At 44.6% G+C, this 25,487-nt stretch overlaps 1 long non-coding RNA gene across 1 annotated transcript in view; it reads left to right on the forward strand.

Annotated features, from left to right (window-relative positions):
• Positions 1-25,487, forward strand: part of LOC142826904 (uncharacterized) — a 53,500-nt gene that overhangs the window by 15,783 nt on the left and 12,230 nt on the right. Inside the window, exon 2 of the long non-coding RNA XR_012901160.1 lies at positions 3,339-3,498. This is a non-coding gene — a long non-coding RNA (uncharacterized LOC142826904). The remainder of the gene's footprint in view (positions 1-3,338; positions 3,499-25,487) is intronic.

The raw sequence follows: 25,487 nt of genomic DNA on the forward strand, positions 1-25,487 counted from the left end.
TCAAGTTGAAAGGCCCGCTACAACGATAGGGCTCTTCTTGGGGAGATCTAGACTTTGATCAAATGGCCTTCCCTGTCTTATCACAACTTTAGCTTCTGGGCCGAGGCTAAGTGCAGAGACATGTTGCACTGAAGGGGTCTTCATCTCGAAGTGAAACAGAAGAATCCATCTGGTGATCAGTCACATTGATATAGCTGCTGCTGTGCCACTATCAGGACACACCCTTCTAAAGCTATGTTAGGCTAAACTGGCTCCTCTAAATCCCTACAGAACAAATGTAGTGGGGTGATGTAAGAGAGGCACGGTTGTTGGAGAGATCCTGTTATGCAAGAGGAGCAAAGCCTGTGGTATAATCCTGGTCTCTCTGACTATAACAAAGAGTCCAGTGATTCCCACCAGATTCTGACCACCTGCACTCTTTAAAGTTTCATAGACTCATAGATTCATAGACTTTAAGGTCAGAAGGGACCATTATGATCATCTAGTCTGACCCCCTGCACAGTGCAGGCCACAGAATCTCAACCACCCCTCTTAGAATAATCCTCTCACCTATATCAAAGATATTGAAGCATTCAAATACTTTGAAGGACCCAACATGCAGAGAGTCCTTCAGCTGTGATCTGTGCCCAATGCTACAGAGGAAGGCGAAAAACCTCCAGGGCCTCTGCCAATCTACCCTGGAGGAAAATTCCTTCCTGACCCCAAATATGGCGATCAGCTAAACCCTGAGCATGTGGGCAAGACTCACCAGCCAGACACCCAGAAAGTTCCCTATAGCAACTCCTATCATCCCTCCATTGACCTATTTCCAACTGATAATGAAAGCAGTTCCCATACCACTTCTCCTAAGAGTAACAATGTTAATCCAAGCATCATCCCCTGCTTCCATCACAGGCACTTGCTTTCTGTCTCCATCAAGGCCCCTTTCAATTGGAAACAGTATTCTTTGGTTCCCCACTAAGGTGGATGCATGGTGTTGCTCCACACTGGTAAATAACTGCCACTTTCCACCTCAGAGGTGGCTGCAATTGAGTAGTCGTTGAAATGACTGTTACATAAAGTTTGCGAAGTGTTCTGTGATCCTTCCAAATGAAAGAGACTAGAGGAATGTAAATCGCTATCATGAAGTTACTGATGTAGGTTAAATGGAATGTGTATCCACGCAGAGAAACGCTGAAGCAGTCAGAGACTCTGGAGGGACATATCCTTTGACATCCAGCATCCTGGTTTGGGCATGCCTTTCCCTCTCTGCTGGCTTCTTCCTATGTTTTCTTGCTTGCTCCCTGATCTTTCCTTTCCTCCTCCCTTCCCGCCCCCCTGTAATCAGATAGAGGAAGGAAAGAAGAGAGAGAGGAGCTATATTGCTTAGAACTCTAACTCCTTAAAGAGTCTTATTCCTCACAAAAAAATAAAAATAAAAAACAACAATGGTCCTGTAGCACCTTCGAGACTAACAAAAATGTGTCATCTGAAAAAGTGGGTTGTGCCCACGAAAGCTCATGATACTATTTATATATTTTTGTTAGTCTCTGAGGCTATGTCTACACTGCAGTGCTATTTTGGGACACTGTAGGTATCCCAAAATAGCTATTCCGCGTCTTTTGAGCACACCCGTTATTTAGAAATATAACAGGCTCGCTATTCCAACATCCTGTAAACCTCATTCCACGAGGAGTAAGGTATGTTTTGGAATAGCGATTTATTTTGAAATAAGTGCTGTGTAGATGGTGCCAAATTTTGAAATAAGCTATTTTGAAATTAACTCAAAATAAGCTATGCAATTTGTGTAGCTCGTTGTTTTAAAAATTTGTTTAGTTAGACTCTGAGACTTAGTCCTCACAAGAATCAGTACAGTGTTGTGCCATGTCCTTCTGAAGCAGGTGTTTGATATCCATGCTGAAGTGCCCTCCAGAGGTGATTCTTTTTGGCTTAAAATTAGTACTGCCTGAGCCTCAATGCTCAACGGTTCCCTCTACTGGAACTCCCATGTTTACAAACAAGTTTTGTGAGAAATTTCCCCAGCAGAAGTTTTCTGCTTCTAGCTGGTCTAGAACTATTACAAGAACAAATGTTAGCTGGCATGTTAGCACTTCTGCCTCAGGCCAGGCCAGAACCAGGAAATGCAGGAGTTCAAGATAGTAAATTTGTGATCATGAGCAAGTAACTTACTTGCACCCTGCCTCAGTTTTCCTCCCTGTAAAATGGGGATAATGGTTATGTACCCTGGAGTGGGGTTGTGAGGCTTAATTCGTTAACATTGTCAAGTACTCTGAAGACCTCAGATGGAAGGTGCTATAAGCTGAAAATGGATCTCTCATTTCATATACCTATCAAAACTGCCTTTTGCAGTTGCAATGGCACAAAGGAAATGCTATTACTCCTTCCAGCAATAGCTTGTAATTTGCATGATGTTTTTCATTCTGTATCAGCTTCAGCAATTCCCAGAGAGAGATGTTCTCATCTGCCAATAACAATGCAGCAGCCTCCAAGGTCTCTTCCATATCAGATTTGTGCAAGGGTTCCTATTTCTGACTTAAGTGGCCTGTTCCTGTCGGGGATTGTCTGTCAATGGAACACTGTGGCAAATGGACACGTGTTTGTGTTTTTGCTTGGGAGTGGAGGAGCCCTGTGCCTTTTGCAGCTACAGCAGCAGACATGTGAGATCAGTTCTGTACTGGGGATAATGGGCTGTGTCCCTGCCCCCTTCCCCCCCCCCCCTCCCCATCCCCTGCATGTGTTAATCTGTAGGCTTCCTCTGTCTTACTGTGGAAAACCAGTGCATACCTACGTGGTCCCAGATGGGGACGCATGCTCTAGTACAAATATGGAACAACTCCACGAGCAGTAGTAATAAAGGTAATACTCATTCCTGAGATGGTGGTGTGTACACAGTATGAGCAAAGGGACTATTTTTTTTATCAGAAGGAATATAATTTTTTCTGCTGTTGCTCTCCATGGGAGCTGTATTTGTTTTTTATTCTGGGGACTTTTTTCGTAGTTCAGCCCCTCTTCTTGCCTCACTCCCTTCTATCTTTTTTGGGAGGAAGCTCTGGACATCCTCACTCCCTGATTCTGGAAGCCAGCGCACACTGCAGGGGACTCTCTTGGGATGATGGTGGGGAGCCCCAGGGGCTCTTTCCTTCTTCACTCTTTCCACCTCCTGCACCCAAGGCTTGTTTTCTAAGGGACATGGCAGTCAGCTCCACCTCCTGCTAGGAGACTGGCAGACTCTGCTCCCCAACAAGTGGGCTGTGCCCACGAAAGCTCATGATACCATCTACATGTTTTGTTAGTCTATAAAGTGCTACCAGACCATTTGTTTTTTTTTTCCTGTACAGACTAACTTGGCTACCCCATGAAGCTTCTGAGATTTTACTGATCTCCTGTTGGCTCTGTCAGACTCCAGTGATGCTGCGCAGCATGGCATGCTGTTCTCCTTTGTGTTTACAATGGATTATGTACATGCCTGGGAAGGAGGCAAGTGAGCACTCAAGTGATGTAAGTTTGCTTCCTTTGCACCGAAGTTTTTAAGAGCCTTGTTTTTCTCCAGTTCACTACCCTTGATGCCACTGAGTTGCTGTTAATAGATATGGGTGGAGCTAAGAGCACATCCTGGGGGCCAGAGGCAAACCCTTGGTTGAACACAAGCCAGTGTCCATCCTTACTGGAGCTTGGCACATAGAACAAAGTAGTCATGAATGTTCCTGTGCCTAAAGCTTGCCAGTGGACTTCAGTGGCTACTGGGACCTATTTTATTCACACATTCAGGTGAACTGGCTTTGACTCCCTAAGCTGCTCACAGAATGCAAGCTGTCAGGTCTACCCACATGAATAAATAAGCATGGGTATGTCTACACTACCCCCCTAGTTCGAACTAGGGGGGTAATGTATGCATACCGAACTTGCTAATGAAGCCCGGGATTTGAATTTCCCGGGCTTCATTAGCATAAAGCCGGCACCGCCATTTTTAAAAGCCGGCTAGTGCGAACCCCGTGCCGCGCGGCTACATTAGCAAGTTCGGTATGCATACATTACCCCCCTAGTTCGAACTAGGGGGGTAGTGTAGACATACCCCATGAGAGTATTACACTGGCAGTGTTCTCAAGACCATTTTGAAGAGCTTTTTTTGTTTACACGGTAGATTCATCAAACAGTTCTGCATGTTTGCAGATAATCGGCGACCCAAAAAGGAGCATCCTTCTATTTGTAAAACAGGGCATCCAATCGGGAAACAGATGTTACATCATGTGAATAAAATGAGCAATCACTTGTTTCAAACAATGATTAGGAAATGAAATCTCAGCAAGTAATTCATGAATAATCCATATGCTAAAATATGCTCACACAAAGTAGTTGTCAATCCATTGTGAATAGCAATCACATTTGTAAACATACAACCTGCTCCTAGTTAATCCAGGAATAGAAAAAGAGATTGTCGGGTAATGTATCTGCAGTGATTTAACCAGCTTTAATCATATGTGACAGCAACTTGGCATGTGATGTTTTGGTCAATAAATTTGAATTAGTCTTTTCTGGTAGGGGGTGGGTCTGTCACATCCCCACTCCAAAATTTAGGGATGGTGGTTTCTTCACTCAGCCTGTGATCAACAGGAACATCTCTCCTCCAACCCCCATCCACAGACATGCCAATAGCTCCCTAGAATAGTCTGCATTTTTCTTCATATGAGCTTGTATCATGTGCAAAAACATATCAAGAAGAGCTAGAAAAGAACTGTTAGGTGACATCTGCTCCATGTACTTCTGGTCATTGCAGCATTATATGTAGTGAATATTTTCTGGACAAATTTGGATGCCTGGGGTGCTAGGGCTTCCTTTGTTACACAGTGCAATAAAATTGCATCGTCAGTGAGTTTTCCTTTCAGATATTCAGCTGAAATGTTTAATTTTTAACCAGATCTACAAAGATTATCAATAGGGGCAGGGAATAACCTAGACAAATGCAAGCTATTCAGTCTGGGGTGGGGAGAAAGTAATTTGAAACAGATCTTCAATAGGCGGCTGATAGTTGGAAAAAAGAAATGCTGAATGAGAGCTGTGTGGAATGGAGAGCAAGCGTGCAATCTGATATGTTGGAATCTACCCTAAACTGATTATGGGCTATATATCAGTATGTAGAAAATCACATTACTGGGTGTGAGGGGAGATGACAGTCTGTCTCTGAGATGACATAGCACCTCGCATATGGTGAGGTGATGGGTGCACCAGTACAAAAATAGTTTGACAAGTGGGAGGAACTGAGTGAAGAAGAGCAAAAATTACTATTGGAGTTGGAGTAATTTATACACTCTCTCTGCAAGTTAAATAACTGAAGGCTGTGCAAAATGTTTAGTCTCCTGCCCCTTTAAGAAAACATTTTCCCCAGCAGCCGTGCGCATTCCTAAAGCCTTCCCTGATCTGGGGCTGCACCTTAGCCAAGTGATGACAAAGTGGGTGACATGTTTACATCAGTATTTACACTTTACAGAGACTGTAGTTATGTGGTGCCTGTGGGTGGGTGGGTCATGGGTAGCGGGGATCTAACTAATGACCCCGGGATATAAAATCATGAGCTTCCACTTCCTGAATTGTAAGAGCCAGCAGACTCACAAATGGCTGCCATCCATCCTTAGAGCAGAAGGAGACTCATGCTACATAAGTGTGGATGACACAAAGAAAGGGTAGCAGTGAAGACCTCAGTAGAACTTGGAAGAATATGATGAAAGGGAGTGAAGGTGGGTGGAAAATATTGGGAGGAAAACACCCTAATTGGTGAGGACGTTAGGAGCCTTTACAATAATATAGTTGGTACTCCACTGCTGGATTAGACATAGCAAGAAGACCAACAAGATAACAAAATTGGGTGTGTGTTTATATATTCTACTGGGAGCACCGATGACTGCTGTTATGTTAAGGTTGAATAGTAGTTTTCCTTCTAGTCTCCCCCATCACTCTGTTTTCAATTGCTCAGAACTTTCTGAAACTTCCGTTTTTTCAGGCTGTAATTTCCTAGATTTGGGCTCTGTTGGAATGTGAATTTTTCTGGAAAGTTTGAGGAAATGTGGTTCAGTCACTCTTCAAAATGAGGAAAGAGAAAATACTTTTTCCTTCATAAACAAAATTCTTGCAACTCTTTTTTTTTTTTTTTTTTTTTTTAAACAGCCCTGCATCCAAAGTTGCTTGAAACCAGAAAGTTGAAACTTGGCAGGGAATATGGTGGTCACCAAGGAGAAGTGCCGTGGCTTGCTCCTGGAAAGTTGGTTTTGGTTTGACCACATTTTGGTCTCTTGAAAGTCATACTGAGCAGTCACAGTATTTTTGCTAAGCTCAAAGAGCAAAGCTGAAAAAGGCTTTGTTCATTAGTGGTTGGTGCTACGCATAGTGGCGAATCTAGGTAAGTGTACTGTGGAGTTTGCAAGACACAAAGTGAAGCCCTGGCCTTACTCCTGTGGCCCTTGTAAGGAGTGAAGAGACAGAGATTGTACTTTATAAGGTGGACAGGAGATACCACTGCTCTGATACTCATGAAGAGTTGCAGTGTTACTGCTCACAGGAGAGGCATTCACTGATCAGCTGTTCAGGAGAGGGGTTCCTTCCTGTGTGGGCTTATAAGGTACAAGGCATTAGCATCTTGTTAGGAGCATGGTAGAACTCTGAAATCTAGCCAAATAGGTCCAGATCCTTAAAGTAATTAGGAATCTAACTCCCAGAGAATTAGGTATCTACATACCTTTGAGGATGTGATTCCCAAATCTGGAGTTTACATTACACATAATGCCTGTATGTAGGCATGTCAAAGTCCCAGAGAATGACATGAGAGGTTACTTGCCTTACAGTGAATGGTTTTGCAGTTTTATTTACATGGATCCCATTGTAGGTGAATGGGTAGCAGATGGGTGATAGGAGGCCTATGTGAAGAACAACTGTAGGACAGCCCTGGCAAACAACACATCTGCTCTACAAGGTAACATGATGGAAAAGCCACTGGTAAATGTATGAACTGAAATGCAAGTAGCTGCCCTACAAATCTCAGAAATAAAGCTAGCTGAAAGTGGTCTAGCCTAAGAGGGAAGAGGCAGCTTAATGCAGTCTGTAACCCTTTTAGAGAGTTTCTGAAAAGCAACAGCCTGTCCCATAGACTTATCATCAAAAGTTAGAGTTTAGATGGTTTACAATATGGCTGTGTTCTGGAAAGACAGCCATAGGTAGCTGAGAATGTTTAATGGCTGGAGACTAGTCTCTACAGCTGAGTCATGAGGTTTAGGAAAAAATTACTGGTAAGTGTATAGATCCCAGATCATCTCTGGTTTGATAAACATAACTTTGGATGTGGCCTGACACTAACCCTGGCCTTATGGAAAATGGTATCTGGAGTGCTTGCTATCCAAGCCTAAATTTCACTTAGCCTGTAAGCTAAGGAATGGTTACCCCCCAAAAGTCATTTTAATAGAGAGGTGATAATAACAAACCTGGTGTAACAGTTTACAAAGGAAGGCTCAATGAAAGATAGGCACACTGTACTCAAGTTCTAGGTAGGGAATGGCTCTTGAACTGGTAGAATTTCTAGAGTGGGCCCATTAAAAAACTAACCTGTTGGGTGGGGGAAAAAATGGGATGACCTTCAGCAAGCGGGGAATATGTAGACATAATGGTGAGATTAACTCCAACAGAGTTCACGAAGAGTCCTGAGTTTCAAAGACAATAAATAAACAGTCCAAAATAGAAGGCCGAGAAGAGTCCACGGGATGAACAGATCACAGTGAAGATAATTTGCACTCATTCTGATATGTCTTTCTAGTAGAGGTTTCTCTGCTCTGGACCTAAATTTCCTGTACAGCCTTTCTGTCCACAGAACTCAGCCACTGATTGATCCAAGGAGGACTAATGAGAAGGCTTCAAATGTCTGAGGAAAGCATGAGGTCTCTTTAAGTCAGAAGACCTCCTAACCGCTAACGTGGTGTCTCTTGTAGCCAGACTGTTTACTAAAGCTGGTTTCGAAGTAGGAGCAGGTTGCTTCTGAGGAGAAATGCTGGTATCTGTGAGACGCTGTACATTGTGTTCTCCACCAGAAAGACTTGTAACTGGGCCTCACAAGCCCTCCATGTGTGCATAGAAAAAGAATTATGTCTGGGAGATGAGACTGCTAAACAAAAACTTTCTCCTAGATGTGTCATTGGCAGGCATAACAGTGTATTGTGCCTCAGACCAAAGTAAAGTTATTGGAGAAATTCCCTGTTGTTTCTTGTCTCTCTCCCCCCCCCCCCCTTACTCATTGTGCCACCAAATTATGTGCCCTTAACTTTTAGGCAGGGAAATAATTTTTCTCTGCAAAATTCTCATGCATCAGCACCTGGTATACTCTTCATCAAACAAACCAGCTTAGACAAATCTGAAAGGCAGCTTCTCTTTGGCATCAGCGAGAGTCTGGAGTGCTAATGTGAGTCATCACCTTATGAACAAGTGTGTTGAGGATTCAAATCTGAGCGCTTGGGTTTCCAGAATGCAGTGAGTTATCATGTGCAGTGTATTTAGAAGGAGACCGCCCTGCATGGAATGGCTTGGGGAAGGAATGGTGAGAAGAGAAGTGCATCTGCTATAAGATCCCAAAGCAAGTTGACTCTCCTATTATTTGTGCGCAGAAGTGCGATAACTCTCCCTCAGTGCATCTGCCTAGTCGAGTCTGCCCTGGGCTCCCCTCATTTGGTTATAGACACAGATGCTTCTGTTGTGGGTATTCTGTGAACAATTTAGTGTCTGGCTCCCACCACACCCTCCCACCACCTCCTTCCTGTGCACGTCCTCTCCTCCATGCAGACAGGATTGTTTTCTACTGGGCTGAGCAGTAACTTGATCCCTTTGGTAGTTCAGTCTAGGGGCTTCTGTCTTCCATACAGCCATCTGCACCCAATTATAGGATGGTTTGAGTAATGTGAGAGTGCTGGGGATGGGCTGTTCTGCAGGGATGGAGCTCTTCCAGGCTTCTTTTCCCCCTATACACTGGGAAGCTCAGTTTGCACTGAAGGGTCTATTTAATGTTCTGAATTACTGAATATCTTATGATGTGAGAGAGTCGAGCGCAATCTGACATTCAGGGTTGGGCCCCCCCCATATTCATCCTTAAAACAAACACACTGGCTGTGCCTACATTGAAACACACTCACAGCAGCAGCAGTTTTCGCTGCTGGGTGCTCAAGGCTTTGGGAAAAAGTGAGTCTTGAAGCTGATGTCAGGCATGGGCAGTGGTCAATGATATTGAGACCATGTTTCTTCCTCCTCCAGTGGAGAGTCACCTCACCCTGTGGGCTAGGTGTTAAATAGTAGTACAGTAATTCCTCATTTAACACGATAGATGTGTTTCTGAAAATGTTTGTGCTAAGCAAAAACATGCTACGCGGGGTCAATTTTCCCATTAAAAATAATGGAAAAGGTGGGGGTTGTGTTTCAGGTAGTGGTGGCAAAGTCAATTTTTTTGTAGGTGCTGCGTCATCAACGTCAACATTAGATATCTAGCAACACAAGTCACCATGCTTTGTTAAAACACAAAGATAAACACGTGAGCGAGCAGAGGAGCGCTGTAACCACATGTGTTCATCCACTCATGCGTATTACCACTGTTTTCACCAACTTATACCACCATGAGAAGTAGTCCGCCACTTGATTATTTTCGTGTTATTTTGAGGACGGTCGCGTTGTTTGAAAAATGTTCCCCCAAAAAATCATGTTATTGCGAAAACGTGTTAAGCGGGCATGTGTTAAACGAGTAATTACTGTAATACAAACAATGATTTGCCATGAGCTTCTGTGTGAGATTGAGGGAGACACACCTCAATTAGAAAGTCCACCTCCAGACGAAAGAGCTGCAGATGTGTACCTGATCCATGCGGTTAGAGGAGTCAGACATTTTGCTAGCCACGTCACTTCTTTCCATACGGTTGGCTATGGAAACTGACATGTCTTCGCTACATCCACCCAATGAGTCAAATGTGGCTTGAAGTGGACTTTGATTTTGAGGTATGGGTTTGCTTTTCCTCTGACACTGGCATGTGAGCTGAGAGCCTGTGGATGGTGTCTAAATATTTATTGATGACTTGGAAAAAGAGGGGGGGGCAGCGAAGTGGCAAAATTTGCAGGTGGCACAACTTTTTAGATTAGAGAGGACTGTAAGGAGGCAGAGGGGAGCAATTCAAGTTAGGTGAATGGGCAGATGAAATCCATTGTGGACAATGCAGGATTATGCTTGTTTGAGCTACTCTTACACATTGCTGCATTCTGAATTGACTATAAGTACTTGAGAGAGAGAGCTGAGTGTCATTGTGGATAGTTCAGGGAAAACATCTGCTCAGACAGCAGCAGTTATTTAAAAAGAGAACAAAATGGCTGACTGTATAAGAGATGGGATGGAAAATAAGTGAAAACCCAAGACTGCTAATACAGATCAATGCAGCATGCCCACCTGAAGTCCTGTGGGCAGCACTGATCTGCTTTCCTCAAAAAAGATACAACAGACATATAAGGGGTCCAGAGACCAGCAATGCACATGATTTCCTCATTTTAAATTTGATGGCTGTAAAACTGAAAAGGTTTCATCTGTTTCATTTACAGATGAATGCGAAGGCGCATGGCAGAAGTATTCAAAATAATGACTGAAGGTAAATCAGGCACTCCTATTTACTCCTATCTTATTTACCCTCTAATACAGTAGTTCTCAAACTTTTCGGCCTGCAGCCCATCTTGTTTAAAACATACCTTTTCTTGGACCACCAGTCAACCATCCATGATGACAAAATGAGTACAGGAGGGGATGGGGCTGCAGGGTCTGACTAGGAGGATGGGGGCAGGAGTGGCCTGAGGTTGGGGGGGGCCTGGGTGGAAGTTTGGGGGCAGGAGTGGGCTGAGGGTGGGAGGTCTGGATGGAAGGTTGGGGCAGGAGTGGGTTGAGGGTGGGGATCTGGGAAGGAGGGTGCAGGAATAGGGTAGGGCATGAGGTCTTGGCAGGAGGGGGGGGGTGCATGAGTGGTTTGGGAGTGTGGGGTACTTACCTGCCTCCGTACTTCCCATTACTCCAAGACACCGTCCCCCCCCCCCCCCCCATTGGCCATGATTCTAGCCTCCAGGTGTTCTGTTTCCTGCACTGCTGTTCTCTTAGCCAGAGGGAGAGGAAGCAGCATGCATGAAGCCACTTCCTTCCCCTGCAAGCCAGATCCAGCCTGCAAGGATCAATCCCTACCCCCTGCATGGAAAGCTGGCAATGGCACTCCAACCTCACAGGGGAGGGAGTGAGACTGGAGCACCAGCGCAGGCTCCCTGCTGTGGTGGGGGAAGGAGGGGTAAGCTCCAGGACCACAACCCACCTGCAAGACAGTTGCAGACCACTAGCAGTCTGGGGATCACACTTTGAGGACCACTGACTGCTCTAATAATACAAAAGTGAGGAGACACTTAGGGCAAGTCTACGCTACAAAATTATGTTGACAAGTTATGTTGGCATACAGTCAACACAGTAATTCACTTATTTTATGGGTCCAACTACACTCCTGGTGTCAACAGTGCATGTCCTTACAGATTGTACTGTCAGTGTGGGGCGCTGTGGGATGGCATATGAAAGCCAGTAATAGTCTCTGTAAGCAGCAGTGTCTACTCTACACTGACATTACAGCAACCTAATTACATGGACATAAATTCTACTATGTTTCTTGTGGAGTTAATTCCACAGAGCTGGACAGTTATGTTGTTGGGAGCAAAATTTTAATATAGGTTGACGTAAGCTGCCTTGTGTGGTCCTAACTGTGTAGTGTAGACCGAGCCTCAATTTCGTTGAATGGCAATACATTGACACAATGCATAATCCACTTACGGAACTTATTGCCACAAGATATTGCTACCAAGAATTTAGCAGAATTCGATAAAGGGTCAACTGTGTATGTGAATAATGAAAACATCTATCATTAATTAAATAAGGGTTATATTTTGCCATGTTTTAGGACCTAAGCCAATCTCTAATTGTCATGTAAGGGCAGATTATTCCATCACTGTCTACTGTGGAGGTTATTTCATCTTCTTCTTAAGCAGCAGTTCATGGTCACTGTCAAAGACAAGATACTGGACAATTGGTCTGATCTGGTATGCCAATTACCATAAGTATGAACAATGGTGGGGCTTTTAAATAAGTGAGAGCTTGAGTAATCACTTGCTTTGCTTGCAAGGCCAGACTTCTGGTTTGTTGTTCTATTTGAAGAATAACTCAGGCATAAGGTGCTGTGGAGTGGTTTTTGTTTTGTTTTTCTACACAAATGATTAAAATCAAATTCAATGTTTAAATCAAAATATTTGTACTTTTTCATTTACCTGTCAGGAGCTGAGTTCAGGGCTTTGTGTTTCTCAACAACCAGTTGATAACTTTCAATTGCAAACTATTTTCCTGGGCTGCTGTAAAGGGTTGTACGGTAAACAGGCCCCAGCCTATGCAGGTTAATGTAGAAGGAAGTGGTTTCCAAATATTTTGTTCTGTTACTTTGACCTCTGCACTGACAATGAATCTGTCACCTGTATAAGATCCTGAGCAGCTTTAATTGTGCTGTGAAACAGCTTTGGAATACTTTCCATGGTTGGCTTCTCTCTGCCAGAGCAGGGGGAAAGGAATTCATTGTTAACTCTGGTGTATATGGCATTGCTTAGTGAAATTCTTTTAGGGTGGTTAAGCCACTCAAGCAAGACAAGTCTTAGCCTCTGATACGGTTAGAAAATGTGACCTAGTTAAACCCAGCAGTTTGTGTGTGATGAAATGAAAGTGACTTGTGTTTGCTGAAATTTGATACCAAAAATAGGGCACTAGATTCTTTCCTTGCTAGAAGAGATGCATTACAGAGTATGTGTGTATGTGAATACATCACCATAGCAACCACTGTCCCACCCCTCCCTGCTCAAGAGCATTACCGCATTCTGCTGAAGGATGTCTGATGCCCCCTCTCCCATCCCCCAGCCTCTTCTTCCCTCACCCCCACCTCTCCTCATACTGCTCCATGAAATCAAATTAAAGGGTGAAATGAATTTTGGAGTTGCTGCTAGGAGCCAGGAAATGTACATGCATAGAAAAAGAGGCCTGTATGTCCAAGCCAGAATAGCAGTGGACTAACTTGAGCCTTGTTTTAAAGACAGTCCTACTTGGAAAAGCTGTTACTATTACAAGGGAGCTATAAACCCGCTGTGCCACAGTGTCATTGCTTTGATGGTAGCCTGAGGGTTGGACACTTTATTTCCAGTAGGGCTTTGTCCTCTGCAGCCTCTCTCGGTGTAGCAATACAATCAGATATGCTAATCAGATCCTTCCTCTCTCCCCATGCTTCCCTTCTCTGTTCTTGTAGGGGAAAGGCATTTGATACCACTTGGGAAAAATACAGTCTTTCCCGAGGAGCTTGTCTTCTCCTCTCATGGCATTCACAGGGAGAGGGCAAAGGGATTTATGCCAGCCTCTTGCAGAAGGATCAGCGCAAAAAAAAGTGCAGTTCCTGTGCTAAGTGCAATTGGTTGAGAGTTCTACAAGGTGGCTCTCATTCTTAATACTGAGGTGCATGGACCCAGCATGCAAAGCAGCCTGCCTGGCTGTTCTAATGGAGATGAAGAACTGCATGCTGGGCCTGTAGTCTCTGCACCAGAGATCGTGATTTAAGACTGAGGAGAGCTCCGGTTGGTTCCATGGGTAAAGTGAGATGCACTTACACTCTGTGCAACCCTTTGCAAAGTTTGGGCATTTCTGCAGTACTGCTGGGGGATACTGGCAGGTTTAGGATCTGTCCCACGTGGCAGAGGAGATGCAAGATTTGACTGTACTGAGTACAAAGGTGAAGCTCTATAGAAGCTGGTAGAGCCAGACAGCCCTGTAGCTCTTCCTAGATCCCAGATTAACAGCCTCTGTGTGCTGCCTAGTGTCACAGCATCCTGGGCTGGACTCTGCAGTCATGGAATGGGCCTCTGACTACCCTGCAGTTTGTTCAGTGGCAGGCTTGAACATGTCTCCCACCCTATGTGAAAGGCCACCCTATATGATAGGGCTCTTCTGCATAGCCAGAGAAAAAACTAAAATGGGTCTGACAGTCTCTTTCTTGTCTCTGGTAGAGCAGCGGTGCTGCACTTGTATATCATCAGATCTTTTCCCCTTCAGTGCCTGACAGGGCTTATGTATGCAACTCCCATTAACACTAATGGGCACTGCTAGTGTAAATCCCCTGGGCAGTGGGTTGTCTTTAGTGAAGTTTTTGATACAGTCCTGTGTGGAAAAACTAAATAGAGAAATTAAGACTCTGTCTGGTTAAGAATATGGTACCGTGGAGACAAAATGTGCCAGCCAGCTGTAAACAAAGAAGAATCAGTAATGCTACAAACACGCTTTAGGCGAGGTAAAAAGTAGGGATGTTACAGGGTCACTATAGGAACTGAGACTATAACAGCTTCATCAACAATCTGGAAGATATGTGGAACATAGATCATATTTGTTGGTCATACCAAGCTAGGACTTCTCACGGACTCAGTGGAGGGAAAATTAATTTACAGAATTATATGGTGTTTGCCATTAAAGAGAGATGGGATTTAATTTACATACATGTACAATACACTTGGGAAGTAAATTCCCAGCACAAACACGAATGGAGAGAATGAAGATTAGAGAGAAGAGAGGCAGTGAAGGATTTGGGTGACAGTGGATTACTAACCAGTCATGAACTGTCAATGCGATGTGATGCAGCTGTTTGAATGGCTATTACTATTCCTTGCTCTCTCAGGGTATGTCTACACTGCAGTGCTATTTCGGGATACCAGAGTATCCCGAAATAGCTATCCTGCTTTGTCACAGCAAGCCCATTATTTTGGGCTTGCTATTCCGACGTCCTTGTAAGGGTACGTCTAGACTACCGGGTTTTGTCGACAGAAGTTTTGTCGACAGTATCTGTCGACAAAACTTCTGTCAACAAAGAGCGTCCAGACACATTGAGTGACCCTGTAGTCTAGACGCGACCCTACAGGCAATAACACCTTCTGTCGACACAACTCTGTCGACAGAAGGTGTTATGCCTCGTAAAATGAGGTATACCAGCGTCGACAAAACTGCTGAGTTCTGTCGACGTTATGTCGACAGAACTCAGCGGTAGTGTAGACGCTGGTATAGTTTTGTCGACAAAAGTCCACTTTTGTCAACAAAACTCAGTAGTCTAGACACACCCTAGACCTCATTCTACAAGGAGTAAGGAATGTTTCAGAATAGCGCTTTATTTTGAAATTTGGTGCTGTGTAGACCATGCCAAATGACAAAATAAGCTATTTTGAAATAGCATTGAAATAAGATATGCAATTTATGTAGCTCAAATTGTGTATCTTATTTTGAGTTACAGTACTGTGTAGAAGCACCCTCAGGGGGAATCCTTTGGAGGAGAAGAGGGGTAATAATGCCAGTCAGTGGTTCAAGTAGCCAGTACTGTTACTGACCCCTGGGGGAATAGCTTTAATGTTATGATTGGGGCACCTTGTTCAAATAGATTTCAGCTAATTTTGCTTCCTCTGAAGGGTGTGGGGAAGAGTTTCAGAGAACAGACATAATGTGGATACTATAACGAAATTATCTGGAGTAGTGGCATGAGTCTGACGTGGCAATGAGTCTAATAGGATCCTCATCCTTCTTGGCCTCTTGGTTGCTCTTCATGCTTACCATCATACTTTCTCCTCAGTACCTTGTCCTCTATTGGCCTTTGTGATTTCACCCACCCTTGAATCTCATTCAACCTCCCTGCTTGTTCTTTCAGTATCTCTGTTGGTGAGACAACTTGCTTCCTCTTCCCGCTGGCCATTGGGATGCTGCCAAGACTCTGTTCTGGGTTTGCTCTCTCTTTACACTCTACCTCTGGATGCTCAACCCTGACTTGGTCTCAACTTCCGTCCAGGCACAATTATCCTTCTCTGCTGCTGACCGCAATGTCACCTCCCCGCCTTTCTCTTTGACAGCTGCTCCTTACAGTTAAATTTAGCATGACCAAAAATGAACTCTGTCTCTTTCCTCCACTACGGCCCCTTTGTGCTACTCCAGCAGCTCAAATGAGCTGTAAAGCTGTGAGAAGTCCTGTAGCACATGGAGATATCCTCAGGTGGCAGTCATCCTAGCTAGCTCTATACCAGTCCCTCCTGTCTGCTTCCACCTACCCCAAGGCTGCTGTAACTTACATTGGCTGCCAGTGGCCTCCAAGGGTCAGCTACACTAGCAAAGGATCACTGGAGCGATACATGTTCCCACTGCACAGTCTGATTCAGGAAAGAGGGGCTGGTGTAGAACCAGCTGAGTCTTCTTTACCTGCCTGGGAAATCCTCATCCGCTCAGTCAGGGCAGCTTTACAACCCCCTGATATTATTGGAGTGCCATTATAGGGTTGTACTGGGGGGATATGATCTGACCTTTTAGTTTATGCAGTTCTGAGTTTTGCATGCATAAGTCCTCTGTCCTGCAACAGCCATCTCAGTGCCCAGGTGAAACTGCTCTGACTCTATCTGGTTTCTCCACAGGAGCTCTGCATGGAGATTGCTGCAGAACTGGGGCCTCAATTTTTGTAACTTGAACAACACTTTAATGTAGTTATTTGCATTTAGTATAGGTTGTACTTCTCTGGTCCTGCAACATCTGGGGTTCGGCAGGACCACGGAAGTTCTAGGACCAGAGAGTCCTGGGGGAGGGCTGGTGGCTGGGAGCCCTGAGGCCTGGTGGGGCAGTGGGGCAGCCCAGAGTGGGAGGTGCAGGAGCCCAGCATGCAGCCCAGTGGAGCTGCCCAAGAGGGGAGGGCAGGAGCCTGATGCGTGGCCCAGCGGGTCTGCCCGGGAGGTGGCTGTCTGGGGGAGAGGGGCCAGAAATAACCTCCCTTGGTCTGGCAAAACCCCTCCTTCTGGACCAGTCTGGTCCCGAGTGTGCTGGACCAGGGAAGTCCAACCTGTATGTCCATATTTGCATCTATAAATATAACGTATCTGTGATTTAAGATTGAGGCTGGCCACTAGCAGAGAAAAGTGTAACAAAACTGGAAGGTAGAATTTCAAGCCAGCAGCATTACACAAGACAAAATTGATGCATGTATTTTTTTTTTCCCTTCCCTAGTTAAATGTATCCAGGCGAGGCCAATGTTTCCTTCTTGGTCAGGGAATCTCTGAGGTTATGACTACATGGAAAGTTTGACTGGCTTGGGTGTACAGCCAGTTTTTAAAGGCAGTATTTGTTGAGGGATGAGTAATTAGAATATAAATCTGAAATAAATATATAGGCTTAGCAGCTGTTTTGATGAGCAGTAACAAAGCTGTGAGTGCGTACATGTGTTGAAGTATGTGAGGATTATATCCTTGTTAACCAAAACAAACAATCAGTCTTAATGCAAAGTGCTATATTTTTAAATACCACTTACTAAAGGTCATGTCACAAGTGACAAAAGCCAGGTGAGATTCTGAGAAGATTCTCTGTCTCCTACACTCAAAAATAATAAACCCATGTATAGGTGCTTTTTATCCTGAAGAATCTTGAAGTGCTTTATAAATTGTATATGTGAGAATCGTTTGCCTAACAGTGAAATGTTGGTTCTGCTGGGGGGGTGAAATGAGCTAGCTACTCTGTACTTCTGCATACAGGACAGCTTTTAAAAGAAGCAAAAATAATGCCCTTTATTCTCTGTGTAAATGGGTGGGAGTGGGGAACTGGCTGTTTCCCTAATTAAGAGCTGTGCAGCTCTGATGCAAGTCAAAACAGGGCAGTTCTAGTTTTACACCATTGAGGGTAACAGAGATCTGCCCTGCCATGTCTCTACACTTCTCTGGAATGCCCCTTAGGTGCCCTATCCTACATCTTAGCTATGGTAAGGATGGACAGATACCTGGTAGAGAGGACAGTAGAGACACTCCCAGGAGCAGACAATTCTGCTGCTTGTGGGGAATTTTTCACTAGCTAGTTTAAGGGCACTTTCTATTGCAGTTTGAGAATCTAGCTCAAAGTCTCCAATGAAACTGTAGGGGGAATTTTTGGAGGCAGATTCTAATGACCTCATTCTGGAGATTAGCCAGAAAATCAGAGCTAACGCCCTAGCTCTTGTAGTTACTAAAGAGTTTCTGGCACTTTCTACAAATGGCCAGAAGTTTGGGTTTTGGTTTCCATTGGAAGGAAAGAATTGATGCTTCTTTATCTGAGTACTGCAATGGCTCATTTTTTTGGGACTCGTTTTGTTCAAGTTCCTCCATATTTCACAGCCCTCCTTAATCAGGCCTGTTATCTCTATTCTCATTTCCATCCTCCAAATACTGCCTCCTTATTCCTCCCATTGTTGCCTGGTTGCTGTCTGTTACCTATGCCTGAAATAGCTTCCCTGCCCTTATCCATTAAGTGTTCTTTTTCTCTTCTTTCAAAGCCCTGCTCAAAAGTCCCCTCTTCAAGCAATCCTTCCTCTCTTTTTCTCATCAATGAATCTCCACACTTCCTTTTTCTTGAGTTCTTGCCTTTTTCAGAGACTACAAACCTTTTGGGGCAAGGTGTGGCTTATTGGTAACTGCAAATTTCTATATGTATTTAGGGCATGTCTACATTAGGAAATTATTTTGAAATAACTTATTTCAAAATAATAACTCCCAAAATAACTATTTTGAAATAGTGTGTCCGTACTTCAGGGAAGCCTTGAAATTAGTCAGAGGCAGGCTCCCTGAATGTGGATGCGCTACCTCGACTCAGAGCCCCTCGAAGCGCTGGGGAGTAATTACTCTGAATGCCTTTGGGAGGTAATTATTTAAAAATAGCAGCAGTGGAGTTATACTGTATAATGACAAGAGAGCAGCAAGGGGTCAGAAATGAAGACTGGACAGCTATAACCACACTGGGGCAGCAGGGGACAGTCACAGGCATGGAGAAAGGGACAACAGTCTACTATATATGAGAGTTTGTCTGTCCCCAAGCTGAGAGACATGCACCTCTCTCCCAGCTGTGCCCGCTGTGGCACTTCTCACCTGACTCCAACCTGCTACAGTGAGAGGGCTGGACTTGTCCTCTCTCCCTGGGACAGTCTGCATCCTGAACCCCTGATCCTCAGCCCTACCCTAGAGCAATGATTTCAATTAAGCATGTACATTTTAATTTTATTTTTAAAAACCCACTCTCAAACTAATTAGGGACTCAGGCAACACTTGGTAAAACTTGGAGTATTTTATAACTGTAAGAACTCAACTTTGCCCTTTAATGGCTATAATGAGAACTCTGCCCAGTACTCCTCTGTGGGAGAAAGGAAAGGTGGGAGTGGGGTACTTAGGACTGCCACTAGTGAAAAATAGCCCTGAGTTTCCTTGTTGCACCCTCTGTTTCTAGACATCTTTTTTGAAGTTTTGTGTTTCCACAGAACATGATCCCTAAGGACTTGGGAAGTCCCACCTTCCCTGAACAAGTATGGTTGCCAGGTGTCCGGTTTTGAACCAAACAGTCCAGTATTTGAGCTGTCTGTTCAGGAAACAAATTGAAAAAATATAAATGAGAAAATATAAATACCCGGTATTTTCTAAATAAGATGCAACATAGATTGTGATGTAGTGTCAAATGTGTCCGGTATTTTTGTTGAAACCATTGGGCAACCCCATGAACAAGCCTATCAATGACGTGAATACTATTATTTGTTTCCCCTTTTCCCACAACCTGGCCCACCTGTCTGGACTGTAAGCTCTCTGGGGCAAGGTCTGTCATGTATCGTGTGTTTATATTGCGCCTGGCACAAAGTGGTTGAGGCTTTGAGGTGCTACCAACAATATAAATGTTAGATAATGATGTACCGCAACCGTGGCCTAGAGGGCACAGTGGACAAGGGAATAGTGGTCTCCACAGCTCATTAAGGCTTTGGTCTCTGAGCTGTGATTGTTCAGAAGCGCCCGCTGTGATAGCTGGTTTTGTGTGGTGAATATTGTCCACTAGGAATGGGATTGAGACCATGCATCTCCTCCCTACCAATTCATGACACTCAGTGAGCCACTAGACAGCCAGGAGATGGTAACAGCCCTTGGTTGAGAAGGATTAAGTTTAAAAAAAACCACATACAAAACCTGCTGTCTTTTATGACTAAAACCTAACTGATGCAGACCTAGTGTATGGGTGAATCCTTAGATCACTCCATGTGGTACTCACATCACTTTCTTCATGGGGAAAGCTGCTATGATTATTCACCATGCCTTTGAAACCCAAAATCATTTGGTACAGTCAGATTTTTTGGAAACTTTTGCTATTTCATTGTCTCTGGACAGAGAAAGCTGCTGGTCCTCTCTGAAACTTTCTAACAGGAGCACTAGTCTGACATAGAGCAGGACATGGGAAACCAGCTCCTATGTAAATGCACAATAAAACAGGAGATGCTGGAAAGGAAGGTTTTCTACATTATTTTCAATTGTTCTGATTAATTTACTACCCATAAAGTGACCACACACATACACACACACCCCTGTTAAGTTAGCCAAATAGGAACAAAATGCAGCCATTAAAAATACTCTATTTTCCCAGTCTCAGGGTGTGTCTAGACAACAGGATTTTTTTTAAAAAAATGTGGCCTTTTTTGGAAAAAGCTTCCCCTGTGTCTAGACTGCTGCCGCGTTCTTTTGAAAGTAAATTGAAAGAACACGGCAGTATTTTCAACCGCGGAAACCCTCGTTTTATGAGGAAAAACTCTTTTTTTCGAAAGTGCTCTTTTGTAAAAAAGGTGATATGTAATGCAAACCGTGCTTTTTTGAAAGAGAGCATCCAGACTGCCTGGGTGCTCTCTTTTGAAAAAGCGGCTTGCTTTTTCAAAAGTACTGGTTGTGGTCTAGACCATTGGTCTCCAACCTTTTTACACCAAGGTCACTTTTTAAGTCTCAGAACAAGCCAAGATCTACCACCCCATCCTTTCCCCAAAACCCCAACCCTTCCTTGAAGCCCCGCCCTCTCTATTCTCCTCCTCTCCATCTCTTGCTATCCCCAGCCCTTATACACTCTACACTGCCACTTTTTTTCCCGAGTCTTCTGTAGGAAGAGGTTTTTCCAACATTTGGCCTGTCTAGACTGGACCAAATGTCAGAAAAACCCCTTCCACGAGGAATAAGGGGGCTTCCAAAAGAACGAGGAATACAGGGGTTACCGAAAGAGCATGTTTGCTCTTCCACTAAAAAAAGTGGAAGAACAAACGCGTCCCTGGATGCAGAAGAGTTTTTCCAGAATATCTCTGGAATCCCAGAAAAACTCCAGCAGTCTAGCTGTACCATCACTGGGTTGAGACAGGATGTATGGGCTCTGGGTTTGGAATGGGGGATATGGGTGTGAGAAGGAGTGAGAGGTGCAAGCTCTGGGAGGAAATTTGGATGCAGGAGAAGGTGGAGAAGGGGATGCTGGCTCGGGGAGGGAGCACCAGGCTGGGGAGTGTTGGGGTCAGATAGAGTGCTGGGGTACTAAGCAAGCCACAGGCTTGTGGCTGTGAGGGTTCAGGAATTTGGGTTGGGATATGTGAGGGCCTCAGGGCAGGGGGGTCCAGTGTATGACAGGCTCAGATCTAGAGTCTAGGGGTGTGTGCAGGAGTGTTATGATGCTGCAGCCAGATGGGGGCTTAGCCCCAATTGGGGGTTTGTTGACCAGGCTTCATTTTTAAATAAAATACTATGTCAAACACAAAAAGTTTCTGCATTGTCTTTATTTATGAGAAGGGCAGGGAACCTGTTTTGAGTCAGGGGTCACTGACCCACAGAAAAGTCAGTTGGGGGCCACACAAGTGAGATGCAAAAAAATAACTCCTCCCCAAACCCCCTAAGCCTCACTAATGTGGCCTCAACTGTGCTGGTGGGAGCAGGGGACATGTACTGGGGAAGGGTGCTAGTGGGTGCTGTTGCAGGGGACAGGGTGCCAGTGGGGGCAGGGAACACGGTGCTGGGGTTGGGGTAGGGTGTCAGTGGGGGACAGGGGAAAGGGGACAGAGCCAGGGGATGGGGTCCTGCAGCAGGGGACAGGGTGCCAGTGGAACAGGGGACAGGGTGTTGCTGGGGGCAGGGAGTCCCCCACACCCGCCTCCTCCTGGGACTCCTCTCCCTCCCCCCGCAGAGGAGGGAAGCCCAGGCGCGAGCTTCCTCCGAGGCCGACTCCCTGTCCTGCAGATCAGGGAAGCCCCGGTGAGGGTGGGGAGAAATGGGGGGGGGCCCCTGAATGCCTCATGATTGACTGGTCAAGCCCTCGCGATCGGGCTGGTGACCACGGGTCTAGATGCTCTTTTTCGAAAGAGGCTTGCAGTCTAGACGTAGCCTCAGAGAGGTATCCGTGTCTGTCTGCAACTTTAAAAACTACTCCAACTCACCTGATGAAGTGGGTTTTACTTTTACCCATGAATGCTCATGATTCTACATATTTTTGTTAGTCTCTAAGGGTATGTCTATACTAGCCCCCTAGTTTGAACTAGGGTGGCTAATGTAGGCATTTGAACTTGCAAATGAAGCCCGGGATTTAAATATCCCGGGCTTGATTTTCATGTTCCCGGGCGGGCGCCATTTTTAAATCCCCTTAGTTGGAACTGACTGCCCACGGCTAAACGCGGCAGTCAGAAGTTAATCTGAACTAAGTCTTTAGTTTGGATTAACTATTATACCTCATTGCAGGAGAAGTAACAGTTAATCCGAACTAAGGACTTAGTTCGGATTAATTTCTGACTGCCACGTGTAGCCGCGGGCAGTCAGTTCGAACTAAGGGGATTTAAAAATGGCGCCTGCCTGGGAACATGCAAATGAAGCCCGGGATATTTAAATCCCGGTCTTCATTTGCAAGTTCAAATGCCTCCATTAGCCACCCTAGTTTGAACTAGGGGGCTAGTGTAGACATACCCTAAGGGTGTATCTACACAGCAGCATTATTTCAGAATGAAGGCTATTATTCTGAAATAACAGTGCGAGCATCTACACAGCAATTCTGTTATTTCAAAATAACAGACGACTTCTATAAACCTCATTCCTTGAGGAATAACGCCTACTCCGAAATAGCTATTTCAGAACACCGGTAGTCAGGACGCTCCACTGCTACTATTTCGAAATAGCTCCTCCCTCCAGGGCCATTCAAAGTAATTACTCCCCAGTGCCTCTTAGGGCTCTAAATTGAGGTAGCACATCCACATTGGGGAAGTCTATCTTAGAATAATTTTGAAGCTTTCCTGTAGTGTAGACATGCTATTTTGAAATGCGCTATTTCAGAGTATTTCTTCTGGAATAGCTTATTCCGAAATAAGTGTGCAGTGCAGACGTACCACAGGACTCCTTGTCTATTTTACCAGACAGATCCTGTGAAAGTCTTCTGCCTTTTTCATGCCTATATCCACATAAATGAAGTGGAACTCCACATCATCAGACTGCTGGTGCCTTTCAGTATGACTGGTCATGAGGTTTTGTAATAATTTGCAAGATACTTTGAAAACCATTGTTATTTATTGGAATGCTCATTGATTATAACATTGGTGACTTTTCAGGATGGAGGTGGTGGTGGTGGTGATGATATTTATTTTAACCAGTATTTCCAATTACAAATATCTCTTCTGTTTTACTGGGGGAATACCTGAGCAGGTAGTACCCAGGACAGTGACCCTGCTATGGAAGCTTTAGTGACCACAGGTCATAGGGACTTCAGTTTTAACTAGATGATTAGTAAGAAGGAACCTCCCTGCACCATACTGTGGTATGGATGCTATTAAAATATTCTTTTTTTTCATTATATAAAAATACATTATACCAGGGAACAGCAGGCAGGGCTAATGTAATAGATATTTACCATCTTTAAATTCTCTGATTTGTTTTTAAAATAGAGTATGTGTTGAATATTGCATTAGATCACAAGCTGTTTGGAGCAGGGACTACCTCTTACATGGTTGTACAGCTCCTAACACAACAGTGGTGCGATGGGGCTCTGAGCACAATGCTCTCAGGACAAAGGAATAATGATGGTCTCTCAGCTGCTTGCAGAGTGAAAAGGGAGAGTTGGTATGCTGGGGCCTCTAGTCTCTATCAGCCATACATTGTATTCAAATTAGTGGCGGCTACAATTTGTTCCAATGTAAGCAAATTAGCTGTGTCTCAGAGGCTCTTGGGAAGCTGCCAAAGATTTTTGTCCCCCCCCTCCCCCCCCCCCCCCCCCCGCTTTTGCTGGACAAAGCTTGGGCATCATTAAAACTGTGTTTCCTTTCCCCAGTGCTACAAGAAGGGCAGTTTAAGGCTGGCTCCCTCACAGTATCATTGCACAGGATGCTTATAGTGTGTTTTGTGGTGTGCAGTTTGCAGGCAGTTCAGTTCCGAGAGAGAGTGGGGAAGGATTTCTGTGTTCCTCTGTCTCGGTTGTGTGCCACGTTTCTTGCTGACTGAAACTGTATTTCTTAACCTGTCCAGACATGCTAAGGAGGCATTTGTGTGATCTGACAAGCCCTTCCCACAGGAACATAAGAAAAGAGCAAAAGAGGCAGATGGAAGACAAAACATCCTTTTAGAAACATCAGAACTTCTAAAAAATTAATCTAGAGAATGTCTCCCTGCCAACGGGCTTTCACTAAACCATTGATCTGAATCATGCTGCAGATGGTAATGTCTTTCAAAGTGTTAGCAAAACACAGGCCTCCACCCTTAGTTGCTTTGCATCGCAATTTTGGATCCAGAAACACAATGAGCCCAAAAAGGAAGAGCTTGTAAAAGCTGCTGTTCAGCAATATTGCTATTAGCGATGTGAATAGCTGGCTCATGGACGGGAAAATTGCCCCCATTTTGTTCAGCATAGCAGTTTGAACAGGGTCATTGAATGAAGTGGATGAGGCTCTGCCAACATACTGTGAAATCGATATAGATGTTTTTCAGCTGAAGATTCCAATTGACACATCTCTGCGTAGTGCTAGGATTACCAGCTTGATAGAAAGTGAGCCCAGTTGTGATGGCGCTGCCATCGAAGGGGCTCCAACTGCCAATCAGTTGTTTCAGGCTGAGCTAGATGTTTTGCAGGAAGAATTAGAAGTTTTGAAATTGATTTTAAATATGAAAATAAAGTGCTTTATCCTGCCGTATGTTTGATAGACAACAAAGCTATCTATCGCCCTGCTGTGGTCCCTGAGTACCTCTCGTGGTTTAACATATATGTCTTCCAAGGACCTCTGTGTGAGAAGGAAGTGCTATTATCCCCATTTTACAGTTGGGAAACTGAGGCATAGACAGACAAAGTGATTTGCTCAAGGTCACACAGGAAATCTGTAGCAGAGCAGGGACTCATTCTCCCTTTGCAAAACACCCCTCTGGAGTTCTTTAACAAAGATGTGCAACACAGTAACACTATTACACACACATACAACTACATTGAAAAGGACGTTGGTAGGGTTGCCAAGTCAAGTGGAGGGCAAAAGGGATAATTGTCCCAGGGGCTGGCAAGTCAAAGGGGCCTGGAGCTTCTGGCCACTGTTGGTGTTATTGTGTCAACAGTGGTGGCTGGA

The sequence above is a fragment of the Pelodiscus sinensis genome, chromosome 1 (assembly GCF_049634645.1).
Source record: "Pelodiscus sinensis isolate JC-2024 chromosome 1, ASM4963464v1, whole genome shotgun sequence".
NCBI lineage: Eukaryota > Metazoa > Chordata > Testudines > Trionychidae > Pelodiscus > Pelodiscus sinensis.